We start from the raw sequence: 26,690 nt of genomic DNA on the forward strand, positions 1-26,690 counted from the left end.
AAATTCATCGAACAATCTCTCTTACTTATGAAGAAAAGTGTACCTATAGCAACAATTGCAGCCAATAGTAAGTGAAAAAATTTATTCTGTTATGTGTTTGAGCTTCCACTGTTATGAGTGTGAATCCTGAATCCTTCCTGGTCATGCTGACAAAGTTTTACGAATTTATTGGTAAATGTATAGACAGTGGGAATTATAATGTCCTGTGGTGCCTGTCTTGCTCCAAGTCGGGCCGCTTGACGTCCTACCCCCCTTAACACCATTGTGCTAATTTAGCTATGTGACCATAAGGTCATTTGTTCACTTGACAAGTATTAGACAAGCACGGCTCTCTGGGAGTGGCTGCAGCTAATATATTGAATATACCTGTTGTCCTAAGAGGTGAAGGTGCGGTGTTCTTTTTTTTTTTTGTTGTTGATTACATACAGTTGGTGTCAGTCCAAACAAATACTGCTCATTATGCCATTACGCGACGTCCATTGTCGACGGAAAGCTTTATCTAGGTGTATTAACAAGGGCAGTAAAACACGAATAATAAGAAGTACTGTAACAGCGACTAAGTAGCGTTGGTACTGCATGTGCGGAGGCTGTCAGTGTGGGCGAGGGCGATGCTGTCACAGCTGCAGTGCTGGTTATTATTCGCGTTTTACTGTCCCTTTTAATACACCTAGATAAAGCGTATGCCGCACCAGACTAATTTGGAACCGTTTCATCGAATGGGCACGGAAAATTACATTTAAAAAACCATTTTTAACTTGAACTGACATCCACAACTGTTGTATGGATAATTAATGATTGATAACATGCGCATACTGTTGTATTATATTTCACTTTCCGATAAAAGGAGATCACAGTCAGTTTTTGGAGAACATTCCATCTTCAGGTGCATAGAATATCCGTACGTGTCAACTGAAAGAACATAAAGTTTCCATACGAGGCAACTAAAAACGGGGTAATATTACCCCTTTTAGTCGACTCGTACGTATAGTGTACGCATCTGAAGAAGACATGTTGTCGAAAAATCTGACTGTGGAGTCCTTTCACTGGAAAGTAAAATTTAATACGACTGTCTGTGGGATAAAAATGAAATAAATTAATGAAAATTATTTTGTCCTTGGCGTCGCATGAAAGACGCGATGAGCAGTATTTGCCTGGGTTGACTCCAGCTACACGTTGCAAAAGCAAACTTGTGAATATCTTCCGAAACATCAGAGAAAGTGTGCCTGTTGATTATTAGGAGGGACTTCTTACGTATACATTATGAGCATTATTCACTTTATAATCAAGTCTGTATATGACAGTCTGCGTCATTTCCTCCGCATTACGTAGATTTGCAAACTTATGTTAAAGTAGCCATGGTAGAAACCTATACTTCTAGTACCCTCATCTGACTCGGAAAATGATAGTGTACGAATAATATTTCACTTCCCCTTTTTTTCCATATACCAATTATTCCGCAACGCAGAGGACAGAAATACGTAAAATGAATCAAATAGATTTGGCGAAAGTATTATAATACTGCTGTGAACTTGTCCGTTATTAAGTGAAAATTGAACAAAGAGAAATCGCAAAAGATAGTAGAAAATGTGTGTGAAATCTTATGGGACTTAACTGCTAAGGTCATCAGTCCCTAAGCTTACACACTACTTAACCGAACTTATCGTAAGGACAAACACACACACACACACACACCTATGCCCGAGGGGGGACTCGAACCTCCGCCGGGAACAGCCGCACAGTCCACGACTGCAGCGCCTTAGATCTCTCGGCTAAACCCGCACGGCAGAAACAAATACTAGACCACACATCGTTAATATGGCTTTGACAGTTCTCGGGAAACTTTCACTTAGGTTTAATAGTAAGCTATTTCACAAACCTGCCGCAGTGTAATTTATTGGAACAGAGACGTGGCTATACGATCAAGTGCAGTTCTACTCTTTAATCATATTTCACCTTCATATGGACAACTGTCCAGGCTGCGTGCCGACAAGGTCAGATACTTCGATACCCACAGTTTTCTCTACTGTATCACAACCGTATATCTTTTCTCTAGATTATCGCTCTTGTCTGAACAACACCGCAGAATCACCAGAGAAAAATCTTTTCTGTTCCACTCCATTGTTCACCGACTTTCTTGAATTCTTTCCCAGCAGCAGAATCCATCTCTGGAACAATGCCCCGCCTCATATTAAACAACTGAATGACATCTCTAGTTACAGGAGACTATTAACGACGTAACTACTAAAGCGACAGTAATGATTACCGCTGTCCCTGTACACAGTCGTTACTTTTGCACATCCATCATTCCAATCAAGTCTTTTTCATTTCCCAGTCTCCTTAGAAGGTAAATTCTCTCTAAATTTCCTTTCCGCAGAACTCACTATATCTGAAAATATCGATTTTATGCACCTATAAATTCTTTTTTATATGTCACTATAATTACTGTTATTATTATTATTATTATTATTATTATTACTATTATCACCATCAATGGCAACGGAATCAATAGTACAAGTACGGGCACTATTAACTTTATTAGTTCATAGTCAGTATTATTTACCCATATTGCCACTATAGACAATCACATCATTTTAATACTATCTGTAGTATTAACACTGTTATTTAGTAGGTAACTATGAGGAGACAAAGGTAATGTTTGTGTGAAACCCTGGCCTGATGTAAGAGAGGGCCTGATCGCCATAATCAGTTACATAAATAAAAGGCAGCGAGGGCTATCTCTTCTTTTCTGATAAAAAAAAGCAACATCTGAAATGTGGTATTCGTCCCAAAGGAGTGAAATGCCCCTGCATTTATTTCTTCCAATCTTTAAGCCATCGTCAACATTACAACAATATCCACCGAAAAAGAGGAAGTATTCCTTTATCTGAAACGTGAATCACCCTGTCACAGCCCCCCCTCTCCATCCTCCCCCCCCCCCCCCGCCCACACAAATGCATAGGACACGCGTTGTCGATGCCTTGATTATCTCGCCCACCAACATTGCCACCTGAGCTACCCATTGTAGGCGGTAAAATGGGTAAGGAAAAGAACATTCCATTTTTTTTTTTTTTTGCCTCAGAACAATCTAATAATACGCGTCCCATCTTGATGCGTGTGTCAGTATCACATCTTAATGCATACCTACAAATTAACATAGAGAGAGAGAGAGAGAGAATGTGGAGCACCCGGATCGAATGCTCCATATAGAATGCATTTCGCGAGGCACTGCGTCCTCCGTCGTTTCTCTCAACTCGTCAGTCGTGCCTCAGCCACGCAGAGATGTCACTAGCGTTGACGACGAGTGTCAGATACCATCCGAGGCCAGCACACACCTTGATGCAGTGAATTCTCCTCCCAGTTCATTGATACGCAAATCACGTAAACTGTAAGTACTGGAACATTTATAGGAAAACTGAAATTTGTTGTTCGAATCGGAAACCTCTGATACGCATGCGATGTGCTGGCTAAGCGTGGGAAGTATTTAAAAACTGTTGCTACGAATAACTGCCATCAGAATATTCTGCGGCACAGCACATACGATTACGAGGAACAAAAATCGGTGCATTTACGCTTTTATCCTTGCATGACATCCACACAGCAACTTATAAGATCCCTTTGGACTGATATCAATTAATGGAAGGAATATCCGTGACAAACAGAAAAATCCTTTTTATGCAGTACATATTATTTGGTTGTTAACACAAGATCAGTTAATATACTGCGCCTCACATTAAAGTGAGAACTATATATGTTTACTGAATTGGGAAACCATTAATAAGTTTAAGGCAAATTACACTGAAGAGCCAAAGAAACTGGTATACATGCCTAATATCGTGTAGGGCCTCCGGGAGCACGCAGAGGTGCCGCAACACGACGTGGCATGGTCTCGACTAATGTCTGAAATAGTATTACAGAGAACGACGCCATGAATGCTGTAGGGTTGCCCTTAAAATCGTTAGAGTACGAGGGGTTGGAGATCGCTTCTGAACAGCGCCTTGCAAGGCATCCCAGATATGTGAGACCTTAACTTTTCCCGGCGAATCGAATGTTCAAATAACTTACGGGTTTGCTGTCGGGTGACGTCGTCGAACACCGCCGATATTTCGACAGGAGCACACCCTGCCACTGTCAAGGCACAAATGCAAAGAAGAATAAATGTTCAAGCTCTCGGCAGCAAACCCGTAAGTTATTTGAACATCCCAGATATGCACAATAATGTTCATGTCTGACGAGTTTGGTGACCAGCGAAAGTATTCAAACTCAGAATATTGTTGTTCCTCGAGCCGCTCTGTAGCAATTCTGGACGTGTGGCGTGTCGCATTGTCTTGCTGGAATTGCCGAAGTCCGTAGGAATGCACAATGGACATGACTGAATACAGGGAACCAGAAAAGATGCTCACGTACGTGTCATATGTTAGAGTCGAATCTAGGCATATCAGGGTCCCATACCACTCAAACTGCACACGCCCCACAGAGCCTTTATCAGCTTGAACAGTCCCCTGCTGACATGCAGGGTACGTTGATTCACGAGGTTGTCTCCATGCCCGTACACGTCTATCCACTCAATACAATTTGAAACGAGACTCGCCCGACCAGGAAAAATGTTTCCAGTCATCAACAGTCCAATGTCGGCGTTCACGGGCGTAGGCGAGGCGTAAAATTTTGTGTGTGCTGTCATCAAGAGTGCTCGAGGAGGACTTCGGCTTCGAAAAGCCCATATCGATAATGTTTCGTTGAATGGTTCGCACGCTGACACTTGTGCCCAGCACTGAAATATGTAGTAATTAGCGGAAGAGTTGCACTTCTGTTACGTTGAACGTTTCTCTTCAGTCGTCGTTGGTCACTTTCTTGCACGATCTTTATCCGATCGCAGGATGTCGGAGGTTTGGTGTTATGCCGGAATGCCGGCCGAGGTGGCCGAGCGGTTCTAGGTGCTTAAGTCTCGAACCGCGCGGCCGCTACGGTCGCACATCGGACCTGTAACTGATAACCTCAGAAGTTGAGTCCCATAGTGCTCAGAGTCATTTGAACCATTTTTTTACCGGATTCCTGATACTCATGGCACACTCGTGAAATGGTCGTACGGAAAATTCCCCACTTCATCGCTATCTCGGAGATGCTGTATACCATCGATCGTGTACCGACTATGATACCTCGTTCAGACTCACTTAAATCTTGATAAACTGTGATTGAAGCAGCATTAATCGATCTAACAATTGTGCCAGACGCAGCGTCGTCTTCTGCCCGTTTACGTATCTCTGTATTCGAGTGTGCATGCCTATACCAGCTTCTTTTGCCCTTCAGTGTAGAGCAGTGTAACCGCCTTCCACATGATTAGCAATACATTAAACTCCTAGGGAGACTGCAGCTTCGGAAAACCTGCAACCAGTATTTTAGCCGTTTGGATCAGTGAAGAGACATATGTTTACGGCGCATCTGTAACGTAGTCTATGTCGCAACAAATATGTCACTAAACGAACACGAGCAGTTCTGCGTGTCAGCCGATCAAGAGACATTATAAGTAAGATGGGCAGCGTATGTAAATTCTAGGTACGGGAGAGAGAGACTGTGCACATCGGACCTGTAACTGTCAGCTTCTGAGGATTAATACGGTCCAGTCAGTATGTCATATGTTCGTAAAATCCCAAACCAGATGAGGGAGACAACTGTTGCGAAATGTTCCAATAAGAACAAAAAATGATAACCCAACCCTCAGAAAATAAGATACCACCTATACGTCACGACCTCTTTGTGCTGAGGAAGCGACCGTAGCGACCTTGCGCTGCTCTTAGCAGACGGTCTACCTGTTTCAAATCGTTTCTCTCTCTCTCTCTCTCTCACACACACACACACACACACACACACACTCACACACATACACACACGCACACACACAAAGAGAGAGAGAGAGAGAGAGAGAGAGAGAGTGAGTGAGAGAGAGAGAGAGAGAAGGCATCTGGCATGTGTCAGCCACCAGTGGAGGCGCAAGCTATTACGAGTTAGTCAGGCAGCCCTAGCGTAACTCAGTCATGATGTACTGAGATACGCCACTTTTCCGGTACAAACTGTTACTGGGAAAGTAGCCACTAATCAGAATTCGTGGTATCACAGCCGGAACGTGCCGTTTTCGAAATTTAATATATGGTGATTGTTCTCGCAAAATCAGCACGCATGTGCAGTTTGCGGAAGGGGTGCAGCTGCAAAATTTTTCGCGGAATTGTGGCATCTGGCCGCAACAAATACTTAGCGCCTACTCACATGTTCCAAGTACGCCGTATCAACAGTCAATAACACTCAACAGTACGCCCGCCACCCAATGTGCACTCGGCTTTCGGAATGAAGGGTGTCGTTTACAAGGGAATGTCGCTTCTTTTGCTTACTGTTATAAATAAGTGGGAACCTGAATTACTGCCACATGCTCGTTCCATCATTTAACTTGTTGTGGGTGACTGAAACGACTGAATGAGAGTTTTCGTGAGAGTAGCCAGTAGCTTTCAGCTCCTGAAAATGTCGGCTGCTCCTTCGGTTATGGCAACAGCGGTAGCGGTAGTAGGAAGGCAGAAAGGTCTAGTTTGGTCATCAGAGCTGATACAGCAATACACAAAAGAATTAGGTTGGCAGGTACGACGTCTGCATCTTAAGCGTTCCCCCACCACAGCGGTAGCGGAAGCGATTGGGTTGGGTGTTGCAAGTTTCAATTCGGCTGGAGCTTCGAGAGTATGTAGCAGTCTGTGAGTAGCACACGAATGGTAGAATTTGAAATATTTAAGGTGAGAACTTTCAGTTGTTTCATTGCAGTTTCTTGTAGAATCAGAGTTAGCCGCATTAGTTAGCATGGAAGTTAATTTTGTGTGAAATATCAATATCATTTTTTTCAGTTTTGTTATGTGTGGATAAATGAGGTAGGTTCCCCTTGCGTGGTAAAACAAAAGAGACTTGGCTTCCAAGACGAGTGTGGTAGTTGGTTGGTTAATTTGGGGGGATGGACCAAACAGCGACGTCGTCGGTTCCATCGGATTAGGGAAGGATGGGTAAGTTGGCAGTGCTCTTTCAAAGGAACCATCCCGGCATTTGCCTGAAGCGATTTAGGGAAATCACGGAAAACCTAAATCAATGTGGCCGGACTCGGATGCGAACCATCTTCTTCCGAAAGCGAGTCCAATGTGCTGACCACTGCTGCTGCGCCACTTCACTCGGTGATATGGTAGTGTATTCATTCTAAAATATATTGATTCGTTCATGAATTTTGACAAAAATACTTAGTGTGTGGTTGAGTTTTTTTTTGTATTGAGAGTCATCATACGTCTGACGGGTTTCATGGGACCAGCCAAGTATTTCTCTCCTGTGCAAGCCTCTTCATTTTAGAGCAGCTCTTGTAACCTACATTCCCACTTATTTGTAGTATGTCTCTGTGTTCCTCAATAGCTTTTACCCGCCATAGCTTTCTCTAGTACCATGGAAGTTTATTCCCTGATGTGTTACCACATGGCTTAACAACTCGATGACTCTGACCACGAGCACTCGGGCCTGAGTGACTAAACAAAAAGTATTTAATTATTGAAACTGAATATATATGTCAGGTAGAATCGTTTCGAGTTATCCACTTATCAAACATGGTTATGAGGCGTCCATTGCAAGTTACGACAGGTGACGTTGAGAGGCTGCACGCAAAATTTCTGTAAAGAGTTTGTGGCGTATAGTTTAGTGTTCCATGAAAGAGTAGATATCACAGGCACACAGCTGGATCTGACATTCGTACAAGCGTTGAAGACGTGTTACGGAGTTTATTACTGTATGTGTTTGTAGGAGGGGCGAACGTCATATCGGGTACGAACCAGGATTCGCAGAGCAACTGAACAGGAAAATGAAAAAGCTTGCAGTATACATTTTACGCTGATTTCCAGGTTGAAATGGTGTAGTTCAAGACATAAGTTCATGGCTTGTAGAAAATAAACTAACGCTAAATCACAATAACAATTAGTTTTTAGTGTTTCTAACACACAGTTCGACAGAACCCGACGTTAAATTTCACAGAATTGGCATATGAGTAGCGAAACTGAACAGCTCAAATTTCTAGGTGTTAAGATAGATAGTAAACTGTCGCGGAAAGCCCACGTTCACGATCTTACTGAAAGACTTAATGATGCCATCTTTACTATTAGAACGGTATCTGAAGCAAGTGATAGTCTGATACGAAAAATAATCTGCTGTGCTTATTTTCATTCGTTTATGACGTACAGTATTATATTTTTGGGTAACTCTTCCCATTCTCAAAGGATATTTTTGGCTCAGAAACGGGCGGTTCGGACAATGAGTGATGTAAGGTCGAGAACCTCTCTTGTCAACCTCTGTCAATTAGCCTGGGTATTCTGAGATTGACCTCTGAATATATGTATATATATTCTTTACTGTTGTTTCTTGTTTCCAGCATCAGCTTGTTCCCAAGAACTAGCAGCTTTCACTCAGTTAATACTAGGCAGAAATCCAATACGCATTTGGATCGCACTTTCTTGACTATGGAGCACAAAGGTGTTCAGGATACTGCTCATTCCATTTTCAATAAGTTACCACAAGAACCTTAGCAGGAATCCAAGCGCTCTCAAACAGAAACTGAAGTTCCTCATGGGTCACTTCTTCTACTCTCTCGAGGAGTTCCTTGACAAATTAAGCTGATTCCTGTATTGTACTGTTGATTACTTTTACATGAAATTATGGCTTATCTTTTTCTTCGTTCATAAAGATATTATTTTATCTGTTGTTACTTTTATGTTGTAATTTCATGTACTGACACGTTCCGTGACCTTGGAGATTTGCTCCTCAATTTGGTCCTGCGGAACTAGACGTGTTAAACAAATAGATAAGTAAAGTGATTGGTCTACAATGCGGTAGGAAAACAAAAATATGGTAGATTTCTCCAAGCATTCCATCTGGAGCCATTCGTGTCCTCGTTTACGCAAGTCTCCCCACCCTATTCCATGTGACAACGGAGAGGGTACAGGAGAATATAACTCGCTATTTGCAGACGTGTGCCCATCGCCTCGTCGCGGAGCACGTTTGCTGCGAAACCCTGTCTTAATACATGTCCCACCATCCGTTCCCTTCAGCTTGTCAGTCTTTTTAACGTGTTCCTTACAACACTGAATCTGTGGAGAATCTTCTCATTTCTTATCTTATCAGTCCACACAGTTTTCAACGTCCTTGTGTAGCACCACATATTAAACGCTTTGATTTTCTTCGTTTCCAGTTTTCTCATAATTCATGACTCCCTACCCACCCTACTCTGTCCTCCAAACGTGCATTCTCAGACATTTCTTCTTCAAATTAAGTCCTATGTTTGAAATTATTATACCTTTTTCCCAGGAATGAAATCTTTGTCTGTGCTTTTCTGTGCCCTCCTTGCTTCTGCTATAATATGAAATTTTGATAATAAGTTAGCAGAAGCTCTTAACTTCGTCTTCTTTGCTTCACCAGTTATGGTATTTTATTTCTGCGACTCTTCATTACTTTCGTTTTTCTTCGGTGTTCTATTCCACTGTATATTATTCTTGTCTGCAACGTGGATGCGTGAGCTGTTAAGATGATTGTGCGTTAGTAACTCCTTTACTTGTCTTCGGAATTGTTTGGACGATATTTTTTCGATACTCTTATGGTATTTCTAAAGCTTCGTAGATTCCACACAACTACCTGAATAGTCGTTCCGTTGCTACACTTACCCAGTGATTTAGAAATTCTGTAGGAACATTGTCTAAGCCTTATGTCTTCTTTTAATTTCAAATAATCCATAGCATAGTGGCGATCACGCTTTGCTTACATAAAACACATCGACTCATTAGCGAGTGGTAAAAGCTGGTCTTTCCATTTTGTGTATGGATACTCCTCGAATTGTTTAAAAGCAATTACGCAATTACTGAATGTGGTGTTGTGTTATCTGGGTCTGGTAACGTAGAGTAGAGTGTTTATTTAAATTGCTAATAGTGTAAGGCTATCATTCGTAAATGTGACTTTATAGCAACAAACATTTATTAGTTTTATACTATAAATATTCTGAAACGTCCTGGCAGGTTAAAACTGTGTGTCGGACTCGAAGCCGGGAGTCCCGGTCTGGCACAGTTTTCATCTTCCAGGAAGTTCTATATCGGCACACACTCCTCTTCAGAGTGAAAAATTCATTTTGGAATAGTCTGTCATGTCATTAACTACTCAGGATTTATCTATGTAGTTTATTTATTTATAAACTATTACACTAACATGTCATTTAGTGAATACGTGGGCTCCAGAGTGCTGGTTTATAACAGACCACTACAACACTGAAGAGAGCCAGGCTATGGAGAGTACTGCCCACACCATTGCTGAATCGAAACTGCCTGCACAACGGTAAACTACTGACATTCGTTTGGTTTTCCCCCAATCCGAGTCAGTATCCCCTAATTCGTTATTAGTTTTAACCATCTACATAAGAGTAGATGGATGACAGATTTCTAAAGTTTCTATCCTCTTCTTATCTGACGTCTTTATCTTTCACTGTCACTTCCGCACAAGGCAACACTACAAATACCAGGAAAGACTTCGTAACACTTAAATTTGTATTCGATGTTGATGAAAACCTCTTTTTCCTATATTAATAATTTCAGTCGATATTACACGTAGCTATATATCATGAGCAGAATCAGCTATCGCTGTTTGATTGCCCCTTATTTTTGAAAAATATCTACGCTCCTTTCTAGCTGAAGTGTAGATACATTTTCGTTTGCAGCACTTAAAATGAATGATAAGGACTACCTAGTAGATTTCCCTGGCATTGTGGCATGTAGCATATTTCCAGCTACGAAACGCAATTTAACTGTCTTGTGGGATGTCGTGTCGAACCCTCTGCCCCCTACTCCCCCTCCCCCCACAAACACACAGATTATTCCTTCATCTATATAATATTATTACTCCTGGCGTGTCCCTGTGAGTGCACTTAACTGAATGACAGTTTGTGTCAACAATAAGTTTTGCGTGTGTTGACCTCTCCCCATTCAATATTCAGGTGTCTTTGTCTCTTCATTCGTCAGACATCCGGGTCTTGCTTCACCCTGACGTGAGATGATTAGCCTAGTAATAATAAAGAATCTCTGAAGGGTTTAGGATGTAGGCACCTTCCTCAGAGACAAGTAGCGCACATGCTATTCGCTACTAGTGATGGGATGATTAATTAGCTTCGCATTTCGCGAGGACAGAAAGAAAGCAGCCCTGAGACAGATAATAGATTTTCATTTCTTTCAATGAGTCTTTGCCTTGGAGAATACGTAAAACGTGTCTACAGAACTGTTTAGTGATTACAAGTGAGGTATGCCTGATATCGAACAAATTGATAAGTTTTATACGGTTCATAGGGCACAGTTTGTAGGCTACAGCAATAAATAAACATCATATGAAACACTAAATAAGTGTGATATTACTTAGCTCTTTATTAAAGTGTATTTACAATATTGAATAAAAATGTCAAAGGCTGTTCGATACAAATGTAAATTAAATTTCGTTGAAAAAATACTGAAAATAACCAAGAAATGTATCCCTTAAATATTCAAAGTGCCGAAAACGTGGGCAGAGAGAAGAAACATTTCACTGCAAGGACTAACACAACTTGCTATATTACGAATCTGACGCCTTACGATCGATATCCAATACTGACATTTCTCTTCTCTTTTTCATCTACGTTGTTTGTGTGACACATATCCCTGAAAATTGACGAGCGTTCGTTCTGCGCAGTTCACGGTAGATGCGTTCAGGGAATCACCGGTGCGGCGCAGTTTCTGCAAGCGTGGTGTTACTGCGCAGTAACATATTTTCCATCGCCTGACAGGCAGCTTGCACCGCGGAAGACCGACCAGAAACTAGTTGACCGTATTTCCCTCAGATGTCATGCATTTCTGCTTTAATCTCGTGATACTACATGAGGACAAAGAAACTAATCTGTACATCTATCAAATGACGTTTTCTGTATACCATCAGCTGCACTAGAAATGTTGTATTTGCCAAAACCGGTTTTTTAGGTTTGTAGCCCAGATGCATCTGATGCAGACATGATGTCTGTATCATCTGAGTCTTTTGGTTTTCACAAACACTACAATGTCAGCTACTGTGTATAATTGTCTGAGTATTCTGTTTTTTCTTATTCTATACTGTTCAGTTTCTTTTAATGATCCTTATATTTTTCTCAGTGCTTTAGTTTTAAGAGTGGTGAGTTTTTTCTGCTTTTTTATCAGGGTCCATGTCTCGCTTGAGAATCAGACTATTGGTTTGATGATAGTCTGATATATTCTTATTTTTGCCTGCCTGGGTAGTAACTTAGATCTTTTGATGTTATGTATAGCTGCCATTTTTTGTTGGTTGATGTTGACACCGAGATATGTGAATGTGTCATCTTTACTGTTAAGTTGCTGAATGTTAGATGGTTTGGTCTAAGTTTCATTTATACTCAAACCTACTTTCGTAGCGTCTTCCATCATTACAGATACCATTTTGTACAGGTAGTTCCACACTGTTTCCTATCATTACACCACCTGCAAAAGCCGGAACTTTTGTCTTTTTCCCTATGCACATTATTCTGTTAATCTCTTCAGGTGCGTACTTGGGTGCCAAATTGTACAGGGTTGGTGATACAACATCTCCCTGCCTCACTCCTGTTTTTACCTCAAATGTTTCTGAGAACTCCCCTGTACATTCACTTTATACTTTCATTCCATCACACACATTTTCGTTAGTTTTATTAGCTTGTCTGATATCCCACACTCCGCCATTGTCCTCCACATCTTCTCTCACTATGTTGTCATTTGCTTTGTTGAGGTCTATAAACATACAGAAGGTATCCTGACTGTGCTTTCAGTTCTTTCCCAATATCTGTCTTAGTGTGAATATTTGGTCGGTTGTTGTACCCTTTCTGAACCCTGCTCGTGATGTGTCTAATATTACTTCAGTGTATGGATTGAACCTGTTGAATATAATTCCCCGTGTTACTTTATGTCACGTGCATAGTACAGACATCCCTTTATAGTTCTGTGTCGACATTTTGTCCACACCCCTTATATCAATTTGGCCAACCATTCATATGTGTTGCCTCCCCCTCTTTGAGTAGCTCTGCTGACATTTCCGTGTCTGAAGCGTCCCCATTTCTCAGTCTTCCTATTGCCTCATTCACTTTCATCAGAACTGGTTCTTCGACTAACGGTTGTAAGTTCTTCTGTTCTCTGCCCTGTCTTCGTTGTCGTAGGTGTGTCTTCCTTATTACTCATTAGTTTTTTGAAGTATCTCCTCCAGTTCTCTAGAGTCCCTTCATTGGTAGTGATCAGTGTTACATTCTCACCCTTCATAATCACAGCTCTGTATTCCTTTCTACAGTGCCTCACTGTCCCGAAAAACTTTTAACTATTTTTCTGGCTATAGTCCTCCTTTGCCTTCTCTGTCTGTTTATTTATGAATGATCTTTTCCCCCTCCTGATCGTTCTCTTCATTTCTCTCCTGGCTGTCCTGTATTTCATTTGGTTTACATATTTGTTACTGATCACTGCCCATCTGGGTGTCTTCCTGTCCTGAACTGCTTCTCTACATGTTTCATTGAACCATGGTTTGCGCTTGATATTGCTATTTTTATCTGCTAGTAGTTCCTGTGCTGTCTCCTTTATAACTGTTGTTATCTTGTTCCATTTTGTATTGATATCTTCACCTTCTTTCCCATTGCTTTCGTTCTCTAATGCTGCAAATCTATTTGTAAAGTTAATCTTAAACTGTTTATTCACCTCCTCTCCTTTAAGCCTACTCACATCTACTCTTTGGGTTCTTCTGCTACCGTTGCTCTTACTTGGTTGCTTTAGTGATGATTGTTTCATCTTTATTAGCATAAGAGAATAGTCTGAACCTAGCTCAGCACCTCTCATTGTCCTAATATCTGTTACTGTCTTTTCGTGTTTTTTCTGTATCAACAGAGGGTCCATTTAGTTGATAGTTAGTCCATCTGGTGAGATCCATGTTGCTTTATGTATGTCCTTATGGGGAAATGATGTACTGGCCAGTGGCGAAGTTGGTGACTTATACCATTATCATTTAATTCGGGTCGTTTTCCGCAACACCCATTCCAATCCGAAGCTGTGTGTGTTGTGTGTGCGTGTGTGTGTGTGTGTGTGTGTGTGTGAGTCTGTGTGTGTGTGTGTAGGAAACCTCCAGTTTTTTACACTGTTGAATGGTTACTCCAACGATTAACACTCCTACTTTACATAGGTTTGGGACCGTGTGGAAGGCTATATTCTCTCAAGGCATACAGACAGAAAAATGAACAAGTTCAGCCAGTTTGTGCGAAAGATTTATAAATTAGGTCCATGTACATAACTTATAAATATTTCGTGCAGATTTTCTGAAATATGACGAATTAAGGCTCCCTTGTTCGTTTTTATGTCTGGATGTGAAAACAAATCTCACGATCTTTTGTATAGATTTTGATACTTTTTTCACTAATAGACTAATTTGAAAGGAAGAATTTTGTATATAAATTATAAACATGCAATGAAAAGTGAGTGAACTATGATGAATTAAAGCGCGCTGCACTTTTTTCTGTCTGTGAGAGAAGGATAACTTCAGGAACTTGGAGCGATTCTGATGCGGTTTGTGCTGTCTGTCCAATACCAGGGTAGGTTGCTTGTATTAACCCAATTCATCGTTTAATTTTATATTTCGGATATATTTGAAAACTAAAGTGTGACGCAGTCTCCGTTTGTGATAAATAAAACACTTTCACTACTGAAAGGTTTTTAAGCTAACTGATTTTGAAAATCGGTAAAGTGGGACAGATGTGTCCTGTGAAATAATCTAGATCCATGTTTTCGTGTGAAATTTTTAGTTTTTAAATGGCTCTATCATCATGGAAATTACTGGAAAAATAAAACATCAGTACCAAAACACATTTATTCTCTTGAAAAAACGTTTAGTACCAGACCTTTTGACTGTCTACGGAAGATTTCTAAGTCATCTTCAATGTTACGCAAGGTATACATATTGCTTGCCAAATGCACCGCTAAAGCTGACTATGGATTACTAGCGGAACCATTTTCTCTAAACATTGTCTGAAAATTTCTCCCGGCCCTTTATACCTACACTCACATAATGGGCTCTTGATACTGTAAATACCTGCATTATTATACTGAGAAACGACAGACTCCTAATGGTGGACCCGATGTTGCCCGTTATTTTTAGATACAAAAAAGAAAAAGGGTGAAGGTTTGGTACGCAATATGTACACGTTCCCCCCCGTGAAACCATGGACCTTGCCGTTGGTGGGGAGGCTTGCGTGCCTCAGTGATACAGATAGCCGTACCGTAGGTACAACCACAATGGAGGGGTATCAGTTGAGAGGCCAGACAAACGCGTGGTTCCTGAAGAGGGGCAGCAGCCTTTTCAGTAGTTGCAGGGGCAACAGACTGGATGATTGACTGATCTGGCATTGTAACACTAACCAAAACGGCCTTGCTGTGCTGGTACTGCGAATGGCTGAAAGCAAGGGGAAGCTACAGCCGTAATGTTTCACGAGGGCATGCAGCTTTACTGTAGCATGGAGAGCTGCATCAAACCAGTCTCAGGACTGAAGACCACAACAACAACAACATGTACACGTTGCGTAACATTAAAGATGAGTTAGGAACCTTGCGCATAAAATCGAAAGGTCCGGGCGTTAACGTTTTGGGAGAATTAGAAATCATGAAGAGCAAGTTGCAACATCTAGATAGTAGCCTCAGTGCGCAAACCGAAGTTAAACATAAAGGGCTGCTCGTCAACTATTTCCAGTGTCTACAGCGGTTTTCACTACAATAGCTTGTCGTATACGGCAATCTTCGAGTACGTCGTATCTATAACGTCTAGATCCTTGATCCTGAAGGTTGCGTGTCATGTCAACTGTGTCGTGTCAGATAATGTTTTCGAAATGAGGTTCAAGCTTTTTTGAAGGGTTGTACGCAATACATTGCTCCTCAGCTTAGTACGTAATGTGTAGCTTAGCAGCTATGCATTATTTAGTACCGTATTTTTTGGAGTTTGGTACTCACGCTGGCTTCTCCGTTACTGGGGACTATGTGCGCCATGATTCTACGAGGATCATTTCGAAAGTAACGTCCGATTAGTCGCGAAATGGAAACCACACTGAAAATCGGAAGTGTTTTATTTGCAACAGTTAGCCACACCTTCCAGCAACGTTTCTACATTAGTCGCCGCTCCATCTGAGACATTTGTCGTACGGTTGTAACAACTTTCCAATACTCTCCTCACAGAAGCTAGCCACCTGCACTTTTTTCCCGATTCGTTGTCTGTGCCATGACGTTAAGTTCATAGCCGGCGGTTCATGTCAGCAGAGATGAAAATCAGAAGGAGAAAAATCAGGGCTGTATGGAGGGCGATCAAACGCTTCCCATCGAAAACGTTACATGGGCGTTCTCATTGCCCCTGAAGAGTGCGTCCGAGAATTGTCATGGAGAAGGAAATACATGACAGTTATGTAGTGTGGGCTGCATCAAATCAGGCGAAATCCCTCACAGGCACTCATACTTGACGGGAGACTGCTTTCTAGGCATCTGTACGTGCTCATTGTGCGCTCAGCATAGAAAAGACAAACGTGACGTGATCAACGGGCATACTAGAGACACTGTCCAACACACCTAGGCAAAGCTTTATCCGATTTTCACTGGGTTTCCATTTCGCGACCAAAAGGACCTTACTTTCGGAATACGTCTCGTAGGGTACCCCGTATGTTGCGTTGCACTATCCGCATCCATAGCCTTACGTTCCTAATGTCACGTACTTTGCATATTGGTATCTCTGTCACTATCATGTTTAACTTGTGGTATGTCTGTTTGGTCCCTTTTATGTTTTACATGTTGGTTTTATTAATGTGATATTTTGTACTGTAGTTTGATTAATTTTATTTCTCGATATTTTCATTAGTCCTATACCTTTTATTAATTGCATTAATTGACAGATGTGTTACACATTGCATGTCTTGCTTTTATTGGTTGTTCTGTATTGGACCTATCTTAGCTAATACCATGCATAAGTGGTTTTAGCGCTACTAGTAGCAGGTGGCGTTTGGTAGAAAACATGGAGGTGCCGTGTTTTTAGTCTTGATTCGTTCGGTGGTCCCTCCCGTCCGCGGTATTAGTTCCGATGGTGGCCAGTCCCTGACATATATGTGTACACATGAGTCCCGTTGCGGTCCGCGAAGCAGTCGGTTGACCTTTCTTGCTGTGCTTCCACGACATGCGGCGCGCTGGGCACTTATGTAGTAGGCCTAATCTACTTTTGAGGTTCGCAAATTGGCATTCTACGGCTTTTTGCCTTCATTTTAATTTCCTAAGCTCACACCACATGTATTATCGTTCGCATTTGGTTCGTAGGTTACTCTAGGCTGGCAATGCGCGCTTATTTGCTATCAGTATTTGCTCGGTTGGGCACTGGTTACCCAGCGATGCACTGGTTAACAGAGAAAACCTCTCCATGCCTCATCTGCAAGGGATCTAGATTTTTACATGGCTTGTACGACTTTCTTGTACGCAGTCAAGGTATAGCCTGATGCTCACATTTGTAAGGGCCTTTTAATGGTAATTAATTTTGTGAAGAATTCCTTTTAGTTTTCCTTGCTTTTTGTAGCGAATGAAGGCGGGATTTGCATCCTGAAACCTGCGTCGTAAGATTTTATCGAAATAGAAGATTTATCAAGTTCAACTGGAGGGGATTGCTTTATGATGAAAAATTTTGGCAACAGTTTTGAATGTCTCGCAAAGTTTGCATTACGAAGTGTTTTCCTTTATAATACAAATTCTTAAATCTTCAAGTGCGAACTCTGATTTCTCTTATTTTGTCACAATTGTCTTTCCTCCCTATGTAAGTGGCGCCAACAAGATTTTTAGCATTCGGAGGAATAAGTTAATGATTTTTTGTAGTTTCGTGAATAGATATCGCTGCAATGAAAAAAGCCACCCCAACTCTCATATCACATCCGCGACACGTTTTGCCTATTTCGCGACAGTTCTAAACGATCTGCAAAAACATTTTAGATGACGACCGTCTATCTTATGCCATCAGGATCAGAAATCACGCAGCAGTACTCATTAAGATGACGCGCAAGCGTAGTGAAGGCAGTCTCTTTAGTAAAGCTGTTGAATATTCTAAATTTTCTACCAATAGAACGCAATCTTTGATTCGCCTGACCCACAGCTATATTATCAATGTTATCATCCCAATTTAAATTCAAAGTAGTTGTAATCCCTAGGTATTTAATTGCATTGATAGCATAAAACTTCGTGCGACTTATCTTGTAATCGGTATTTTACGGATTCCTTCTAGTACTCATGTGGATGGCCTCACATTTTTTGTTTGTTTGTGGTCAGTTACGTGTTTGCACCACACAGGTATCTCGAGCAAATCATTTTGCGATTGGTTCTCATATTTGATGACTTTACTAGGCTGTAAACGACAGCATCATCTGCAGTCAAGCTAAGAGGGCTGCTCACATTCTCTCCTGAATTTCTTATATAAATATGTAAAGCTATGACCAGCTCAAACCGCTAAGGACAGAATCTTGAAAAACTGAGCGAGTATTGACCTTACACCGTAGTGTCGTTTAAGAACGTATCTTTTCTTTAATGTTTGAAATTCCAACTCCTAAGCGGTTGAAGGGGAGATGGAAGGTGTTAGAAAAAGGTCACCAATAAAGCAATTTGGAAGCTATACATACGAAAAGCGGTATTGGATTCTCGGTCAGAAATAGAGATATACGTGTTCTAGCTGTTTTGGAGATTTAAGCGCTATGGGGGTGATATAGGTGGATTTTGTTTAGAAAATACATTATTATTAAAGAGCTACTAAAGAAGTTTTAAAACTACATACATGAAAATTGGAGATTTAAGCCTTATCGGCATGGAACAGGAGGTGGATTTCGTTTTGAAAATAAACCATTAGTAAAGAACTGTGTGAGGAAGTTTTAAAGTTACATCTATGAAAATTGGTATTTGACTTCTTAATTGCAAATAAATTACATGTTTCAGTGCTTTCGTAATGAAAGCATTCTCAAATCTAAATTTATTAAAATTTGATTTTAACGTCTCTGTTAGAAGTAACTAAATATGTGACTCACTGTTTTTGGAAATTCAGTTTCTATAGGAGTAAAATAAGAGATGGAATTCTTTATGAAAATATTACAATGTGCAAGAATTGTTAGAGCCAATTCTATAAAAATCTGTTTTTGGCTTCTCTGCTAGAAATGAAAAATGTGAATTTCACTGTATTTGGAAGTTTAACTCAGTTTTTTTTTTGGTCGTCAGTCTACTGACTGGTTTGATGCGGCCCGCCACGAATTCCTTTCCTGTGCTAACCTCTTCATCTCAGAGTAGCACTTGCAACCTACGTCCTCAATTATTTGCTTGACGTATTCCAATCTCTGTCTTCCTCTACAGTTTTTGCCCTCTACAGCTCCCTCTAGTACCGTGGAAGTCATTCCCTCATGTCTTAGCAGATGTCCTATCATCCTGTTACAAATGAAAAATACCTGTTTCACTGATTTTTTTTAATTCTTTTTTTTTTAAATTCAACCCATAACGGAGTGAAATAGGACCAGACTGATTCAGTGACTCCTCACGGCCCAGGCCAAAGCGCTAAGGATAGAAACTTGAAATATGGAGAGGGTGCTGGTCTTATAATTTAGGCAGCGTTTGAGAAGGACTTGTTCGAAATTTTACTCCTAAGGTGTGCAATAAAGGAAGAAAGACTTTTTTAAAAATACGTCGCTATTAATCCATTTTTGAAGCTAGGAATTGGAATTTGCTTTCCTTATAGAAATGGGAAAAAAATCCATGTTGTAGCATTTGTGGAAATTTAGACACCAAGGAGGTAAAATAATGGGTAAAAGTTCTTTTGAAAATGATTAACTATTAAAGAACTGCCAAAGATTTTGAACCTACATCTATAAACATTCGTATTTGACTTCTCTGTTATAAACAAATGCATGTTCCAGTGTTTTTGGAGATTCAAACCCCCAGTAATGATAAAGAAGGAGTTGAAAAAAATAATGAAAATATATCGTTGCATTAAAAAAAGCTAGCTCGATGGAAACTGACATTTCACTTCTGAGTTTCATATAAATATGTGTTAGAAGATTGAGTTCCTATGAAAATATCAGCTTGAAGTTCCTATGGAAATATCACCACATGGACACAAAAGGCGTGATTAACAAAAACCTTGGACTCCAGCTACCAGAATCGCTTTCGGTAGTACATTCGGAAAAGAACATGCTCCTAGGGTCTTAATTACAGTGAAAATTTTAAAGCGTTGCAATTTGTGAACAGCATAAAAATTCTATTAAGGAGGAAGAAAAAGAAAAACTGTGCAGACCATATGGTTTTCGTGAGTGAACCAGCGGGAGCTAAGCTTGTCCTTCATATAGATGAAGAATAGCAGAGACCTACAACACTGCATTGGAGAATGTCAGATATCATTTCTGTTCTGTTCGATGACTTGGCCGGTTATTGCTGTAACGGAAAAGCGCTACATTTATATTCCCGTAATGTGTTGTTAATCACTGAGATAACTTACTATTTCTTCAATGTGGATGTGGGGAGAGAGTTTTCATTAGGTCAATGACATTAAACCTGTGCGCCGCTGGGCCATAGTGCGATATGAATGACCGTCTGTAGTACCGTGGAGTTGTTTCTTACTTAGTGGCAAAGAAGACAGTTGCTGAAAATTGCATTTCTGATAGCAATCTTTATGGTCTAGGACGAATTCCACTTTAAATATTGGCCAGCCTGAGTAAGTAGTCATAACCCGCAAGGTGAACAATCGCGCGTTACACGTAACACCAGTACTGATATTCCGTTTTCAACCAGTTTTTATTATGTTGTGAATGTGTCATAAAATTGATAACGCCGTAAACTACGGAAATTTTTTTCTATTCATCAAGTGGAAGTAAAGAGCGAGAACTTGCTGATGACAACAGGACAATTGGTAATGAAGATAGGAAACGCAAGTACTGTAAATACGACGATAGGTCGCGTGTGCTTTTATGAACAACGAAGAGCGTCCAAAGTGTCTTCTGCGTTTGTAAGCGCTTTCTTTTGATTTTTTTTACCTAGAAAATTAAAGTGAAGGTGTTTATAAGAACGACATTGTCAAACAGACAATTTTTTTCTATAAAACTGAGAGAAATGAAAGAACAAGGATCATCATTTTCTAAGCACGTGAAAATGAAGCACTTCTAGCACCCTATAATGTTGCTTACCGAGTAGCAAGAGGTGATAAAGCCCATACGACTGCAGAAAAACTACTTCTACCTTATACTACTGACATGGTGACCATTATGCTTGGGAGTCCATGGCAAAACAGCTTTTGCCCTTTCTTCGTCTGACACTACAATTAGTCATCGAATTCAAGATTTAGGAGAGGATACTCGTGAACAAATTGCAGGAAAAATAAGGAGGAGGGATTTTGATTTGCAGCTTCAAGAGGCCATTAATAGCAATAGAGATGCTCGTTTAATTTGCTATATGCGCTTTGTTGATGAAGAAAGTAGATACATGACGGATTATTATATTTTGTGAAAGGAAAGAAACGCAAATAAGTCAGGCAAAGATTTGTTCCAGACAGTAGACAACATTATGACAGAAAATCAAATTTACTGTGCTCACTGTGTTGGTGTGTGTACTTACAGTGCACGATCCATGTCGGTAGATGACAGCGGTCTGAAAGCACTTATTGTGGCGAACCTCCTTACATGGATCTAGAGCATTATCCATAAATAAGCATTCGCTTAGCAGTATTTGAATATTGATCTAAATCAAGTACTGCAAAATCTCGTAAATGTTGTGAACTTTATTAAAACACGTCCTCAGAAAGGTATATTTTTTTTAGACAAATGTGTCTTGATATGAAGACCGAAAATACGTCTCTTACTTTATACCAACACTCACTGGCTTTCCAGGGAAATATATTACCGTACATTTTTGAACTTTCGTGACAAGTTTGTTCTCACCGGAAGAACATCACAGCAGTGCTAAGTGTTTTCTAGCCACTGACTTTCTATTAAAGATCGCATACGTATGTGATATATTTGAGAAGTGAAACTCACTAATTATAGGCAAGGAAATGATAATCATTTCATACAGCTTATTGACAAAGTTTCTGCCTCCAAAAGAAGCTTCTTCTTTGGAAGAGATCAATGAACGGTGGAGGAGAATTGGACTACTTTCCATGTTTGCTGCATTTCATAAGCGACAGTGAGATAGACCTTACTGCAGATGCTTTTTCTATAGTTGATGGACGTTTCTCTGAACTTCACGTTTATTTTCAAAAATACTTCAGTGAAAAATGGGATAGGTTTCAGTGAGTTCAAAATCCCTTCAGTAATGATTCTCCTTATGAGTTCATTGCAGCAGTACAGGATGAATTGATGGAACTTACATCTGATTCTTCACAATAAGGGAAATTTTCATTGGTGACGTTGTCTGCGCAGAAAAACGTGTCAATAGAGCGTTTTCTTCCAGGCAATTCCTAATCTTTGAACACAGTAGATGTTCAAGAATCCTACCGCAAATCGACGTCAGTGATAAGGATCTATAATTTTACGAATTACTTGTGTGTTGGTGTGATTTGTGCGACTTTCCAGTCCTTAGGTAGGGCATCCATCGTGCTAGCGGTTGACTACGATTGCATAGTGTGGAGCTATTACATCACCATACTCTGAAACGAACTAAAGTGGTATGCAGTCTGGACCAGCAGACTTGCCTTCATTAAGTGGTTCAAGTTACTTCTCCATGCCGAGAGTATCTACAAATCTCTTATTAATTTATTTGATAAAAATCTCTAAATTGCAATCAGTGCTAATTCTCTGAATCCAAGCCACATCTGGTCTACACCGACGTAGGAATGGAGACTGTCTCTTAGAAAGTCGTCAAGTGATATTTTAATCCAGATACCCTTCCGCGGTTTCTCTCTCGAAATCGCACCTTTATGAGCGCGTCACTTCTGTTTGACTATAACTCGCTTTTTCTAGAAATACGCACAGCTTTATGAAGCGTTTCGTATCCTAGGAACACAGTTTCCCTTTTTTTTTGGTCGTGTGGTATATTGGAAATAGTGGCCGCAGACTAAAAGGCACATGCCGTTTTCTTGTCTTACTTTTCGCCCTCAAGTGTAGCTCAGTATCAGCTGATACAATGCATATTCCCACATATGTCATGGACTGCCAGAAACCACTGTGGTATGCTGGACGCCGAGAATCAATCAGAAATAAAAGAACACTTTTAAGCTTCCTAATAGAGGATTGCCGGATGGCTCACATTCTGACCTCGGTCAATGTAAATCAGTTGTAACATAGTGTCAGTCTCATTTTCAGATTGTTTGCTGACAATACTGATTCATACAGGAAAATAGCATTTGCAATTAGGAGTAGTGGCAATTTGTATTAATGCCAGCGTGAGCAAGTTAACGTATATGAGGTTCAGAAAAGATGTGGAAATTTTAGGATACTGAAATAATCATAAGTCGCTGAAATTAAATAGCTTAGTGCACCCTAAACAGGCAAGAAAAATAGAGTAAACTGAAACGGTCGAAAAATGAGCAGCTCGTTTGTCGTACGTGTATTTAATAATAGCGTGTGCGTCGTGCCCCTTCTCAAACGACTTATGTGGCAGATACTACAAGAAAGGGATTGTGCTTAACGAAAGAAGTTACTGTTAAATTTCCAAGAACGTGCTTTCCAACGGAGCAGCTCATAAGGAGGCGGACGAACAATAATTCTCCCTATACACCATTGGGGAATGGAACAATAAAATGAAATTGTAGTTGCACTAAAAGTACACTACACCGCCCACCATAGGGTGGCTTGTGTAGCATATAAATACTTGCAGAAGTAGCGTTCCAAAGCGATGTGATGGCAATGAATACATGAGATTTGTAGTAGACGTGACGGGTGGAAGAGTTCGATGTATTTGGAAGGAGAACACATGTAATGCAATACTGGAACATGTTCAAGGATCAGAGGAAAACTGTGTGAAACGAAAATAGGTGTGTGACCAACTGGTTGAGTAAGTACAATAGTAGCCCTACAACTTGGAGTGATGGTCTGGGATGCCATCTCCTTTCGTAGCAGGTTGTCATCCGCAGCGCCCTTACAGCGCAGCAGTACGTTGACGATTTTATACGCCTCGTTGAGTTGTCCTACATGGCAAGTCAAACAGGGCTTACATTTCAGCAAGATAATGGCAACCCTCAGACGGCGAGAGTTTCTACGGTTTCTGTTCGCGCTTTCCAAAAAATCCTGTGGCCAATAAGTCGCCGGATCCCTCCCCAATTGAGAACGCTTGGACCATTATGGGCAAGGTCCTCCGACCACCTCGGTAATTTGACCATCTAAGAAGCCAGTTAGAATGCATTTGGCACGATATTACTCAGGGGGACATCCAACAACTCTGCCAATAAACGCCAAGCTGAATAACTGCTTACAAAAGGACTAGAGGTGGTTCAACATGTTACTGACTTGCTCGATTTGTGAAGCTCTTTCTCTTGAATAAATCATACAATTTACACTCCTGGAAATTGAAATAAGAACACCGTGAATTCTTTGTCCCAGGAAGGGGAAACTTTATTGACACATTCCTGGGGTCAGATACATCACATGATCACACTGACAGAACCACAGGCACATAGACACAGGCAACAGAGCATGCACAATGTCGCCACTAGTACAGTGTATATCCACCTTTCGCAGCAATGCAGGCTGCTATTCTCCCATGGAGACGATCGTAGAGATGCTGGATGTAGTCCTGTGAAACGGCTTGCCATGCCATTTCCACCTGGCGCCTCAGTTGGACCAGCATTCGTGCTGGACGTGCAGACCGCGTGAGACGACGCTTCATCCAGTCCCAAACATGCTCAATGGGGGACAGATCCGGAGATCTTGCTGGCCAGGGTAGTTGACTTACACCTTCTAGAGCACGTTGGGTGGCACGGGATACATGCGGACGTGCATTGTCCTGTTGGAACAGCAAGTTCCCTTGCCGGTCTAGGAATGGTAGAACGATGGGTTCGATGACGGTTTGGATGTACCGTGCACTATTCAGTGTCCCCTCGACGATCACCAGTGGTGTACGGCCAGTGTAGGAGATCGCTCCCCACACCATGATGCCGGGTGTTGGCCCTGTGTGCCTCGGTCGTATGCAGTCCTGATTGTGGCGCTCACCTGCACGGCGCCAAACACGCATACGACCATCACTGGCACCAAGGCAGAAGCGACTCTCATCGCTGAAGACGACACGTCTCCATTCGTCCCTCCATTCACGCCTGTCGCGACACCACTGGAGGCGGGCTGCACGATGTTGGGGCGTGAGCGGAAGACGGCCTAACGGTGTGCGGGACCGTAGCCCAGCTTCATGGAGACGGTTGCGAATGGTCCTCGCCGATACCCCAGGAGCAACAGTGTCCCTAATTTGCTGGGAAGTGGCGGTGCGGTCCCCTACGGCACTGCGTAGGATCCTACGGTCTTGGCGTGCATCCGTGCGTCGCTGCGGTCCGGTCCCAGGTCGACGGGCACGTGCACCTTCCGCCGACCACTGGCGACAACATCGATGTACTGTGGAGACCTCACGCCCCACGTGTTGAGCAATTCGGCGGTATGTCCACCCGGCCTCCCGCATGCCCACTATACGCCCTCGCTCAAAGTCCGTCAACTGCACATACGGTTCACGTCCACGCTGTCGCGGCATGCTACCATTGTTAAAGACTGCGATGGAGCTCCGTATGCCACGGCAAACTGGCTGACACTGACGGCGGCGGTGCACAAATGCTGCGCAGCTAGCGCCATTCGACGGCCAACACCGCGGTTCCTGGTGTGTCCGCTGTGCCGTGCGTGTGGTCATTGCTTGTATAGCCCTCTCGCAGTGTCAGGAGCAAGTATGGTGGGTCTGACACACCGGTGTCAATGTGTTCTTTTTTCCATTTCCAGGTGTGTATCTGAAACTGTTTATCTGCACACATGCATCACGCCTACCAATCGCAGTCCCGTTGCGATAATTGCTTCATAATACGAAGTTTCTTTGTCTTAGGGTGTTTTTAAAAGAATTTCAATTAATTTAGAATGAATTACAATATTCTAAACGGAATACCAATCACTACTTGTACATGCTAGACCATTCAACACCAGCAAATTTCGCCAGCCGCAGTGGTCGAGCGGTTCTAGGCACTTCAGTCCGGAACCGTGCTGCTGCTACGGTCGCAGGTTCGAATCCTGCCTCGGGCATGGATGTGTGTGATGTCTTAGGTTAGTTAGGTTAAAGTAGTTCTAAGTCTAGGGGACTGATGACCTCACATGTTAAGTCCCATAGTGCTTACAGCCATTCGAACCATTTTGAACCGGCAAATTTTAAGACTAGAAAAAATATCTACATGGATAATTCAAGTGATTTATATACATAAAAAAATTATTTCAAACTACTAAAGCCTTAAATAAGACATATAAGATAAATATTTATTCTGAAATGTCATCCATATTATCTTCTAAAACTACACTCGGTTCAAAGAAATTATTGTGGGTTATGAGTGGAATCTTAAAGAAAAGCCATTTAATGTAAGGCCACATTTTAAGATAATTTGTTTTTATACGCCTGACCATTACCTTCAGCCAAGAA

This window comes from Schistocerca americana, chromosome 4 (genome assembly GCF_021461395.2).
Source record: "Schistocerca americana isolate TAMUIC-IGC-003095 chromosome 4, iqSchAmer2.1, whole genome shotgun sequence".
Taxonomy (NCBI): Eukaryota; Metazoa; Arthropoda; class Insecta; order Orthoptera; family Acrididae; genus Schistocerca; species Schistocerca americana.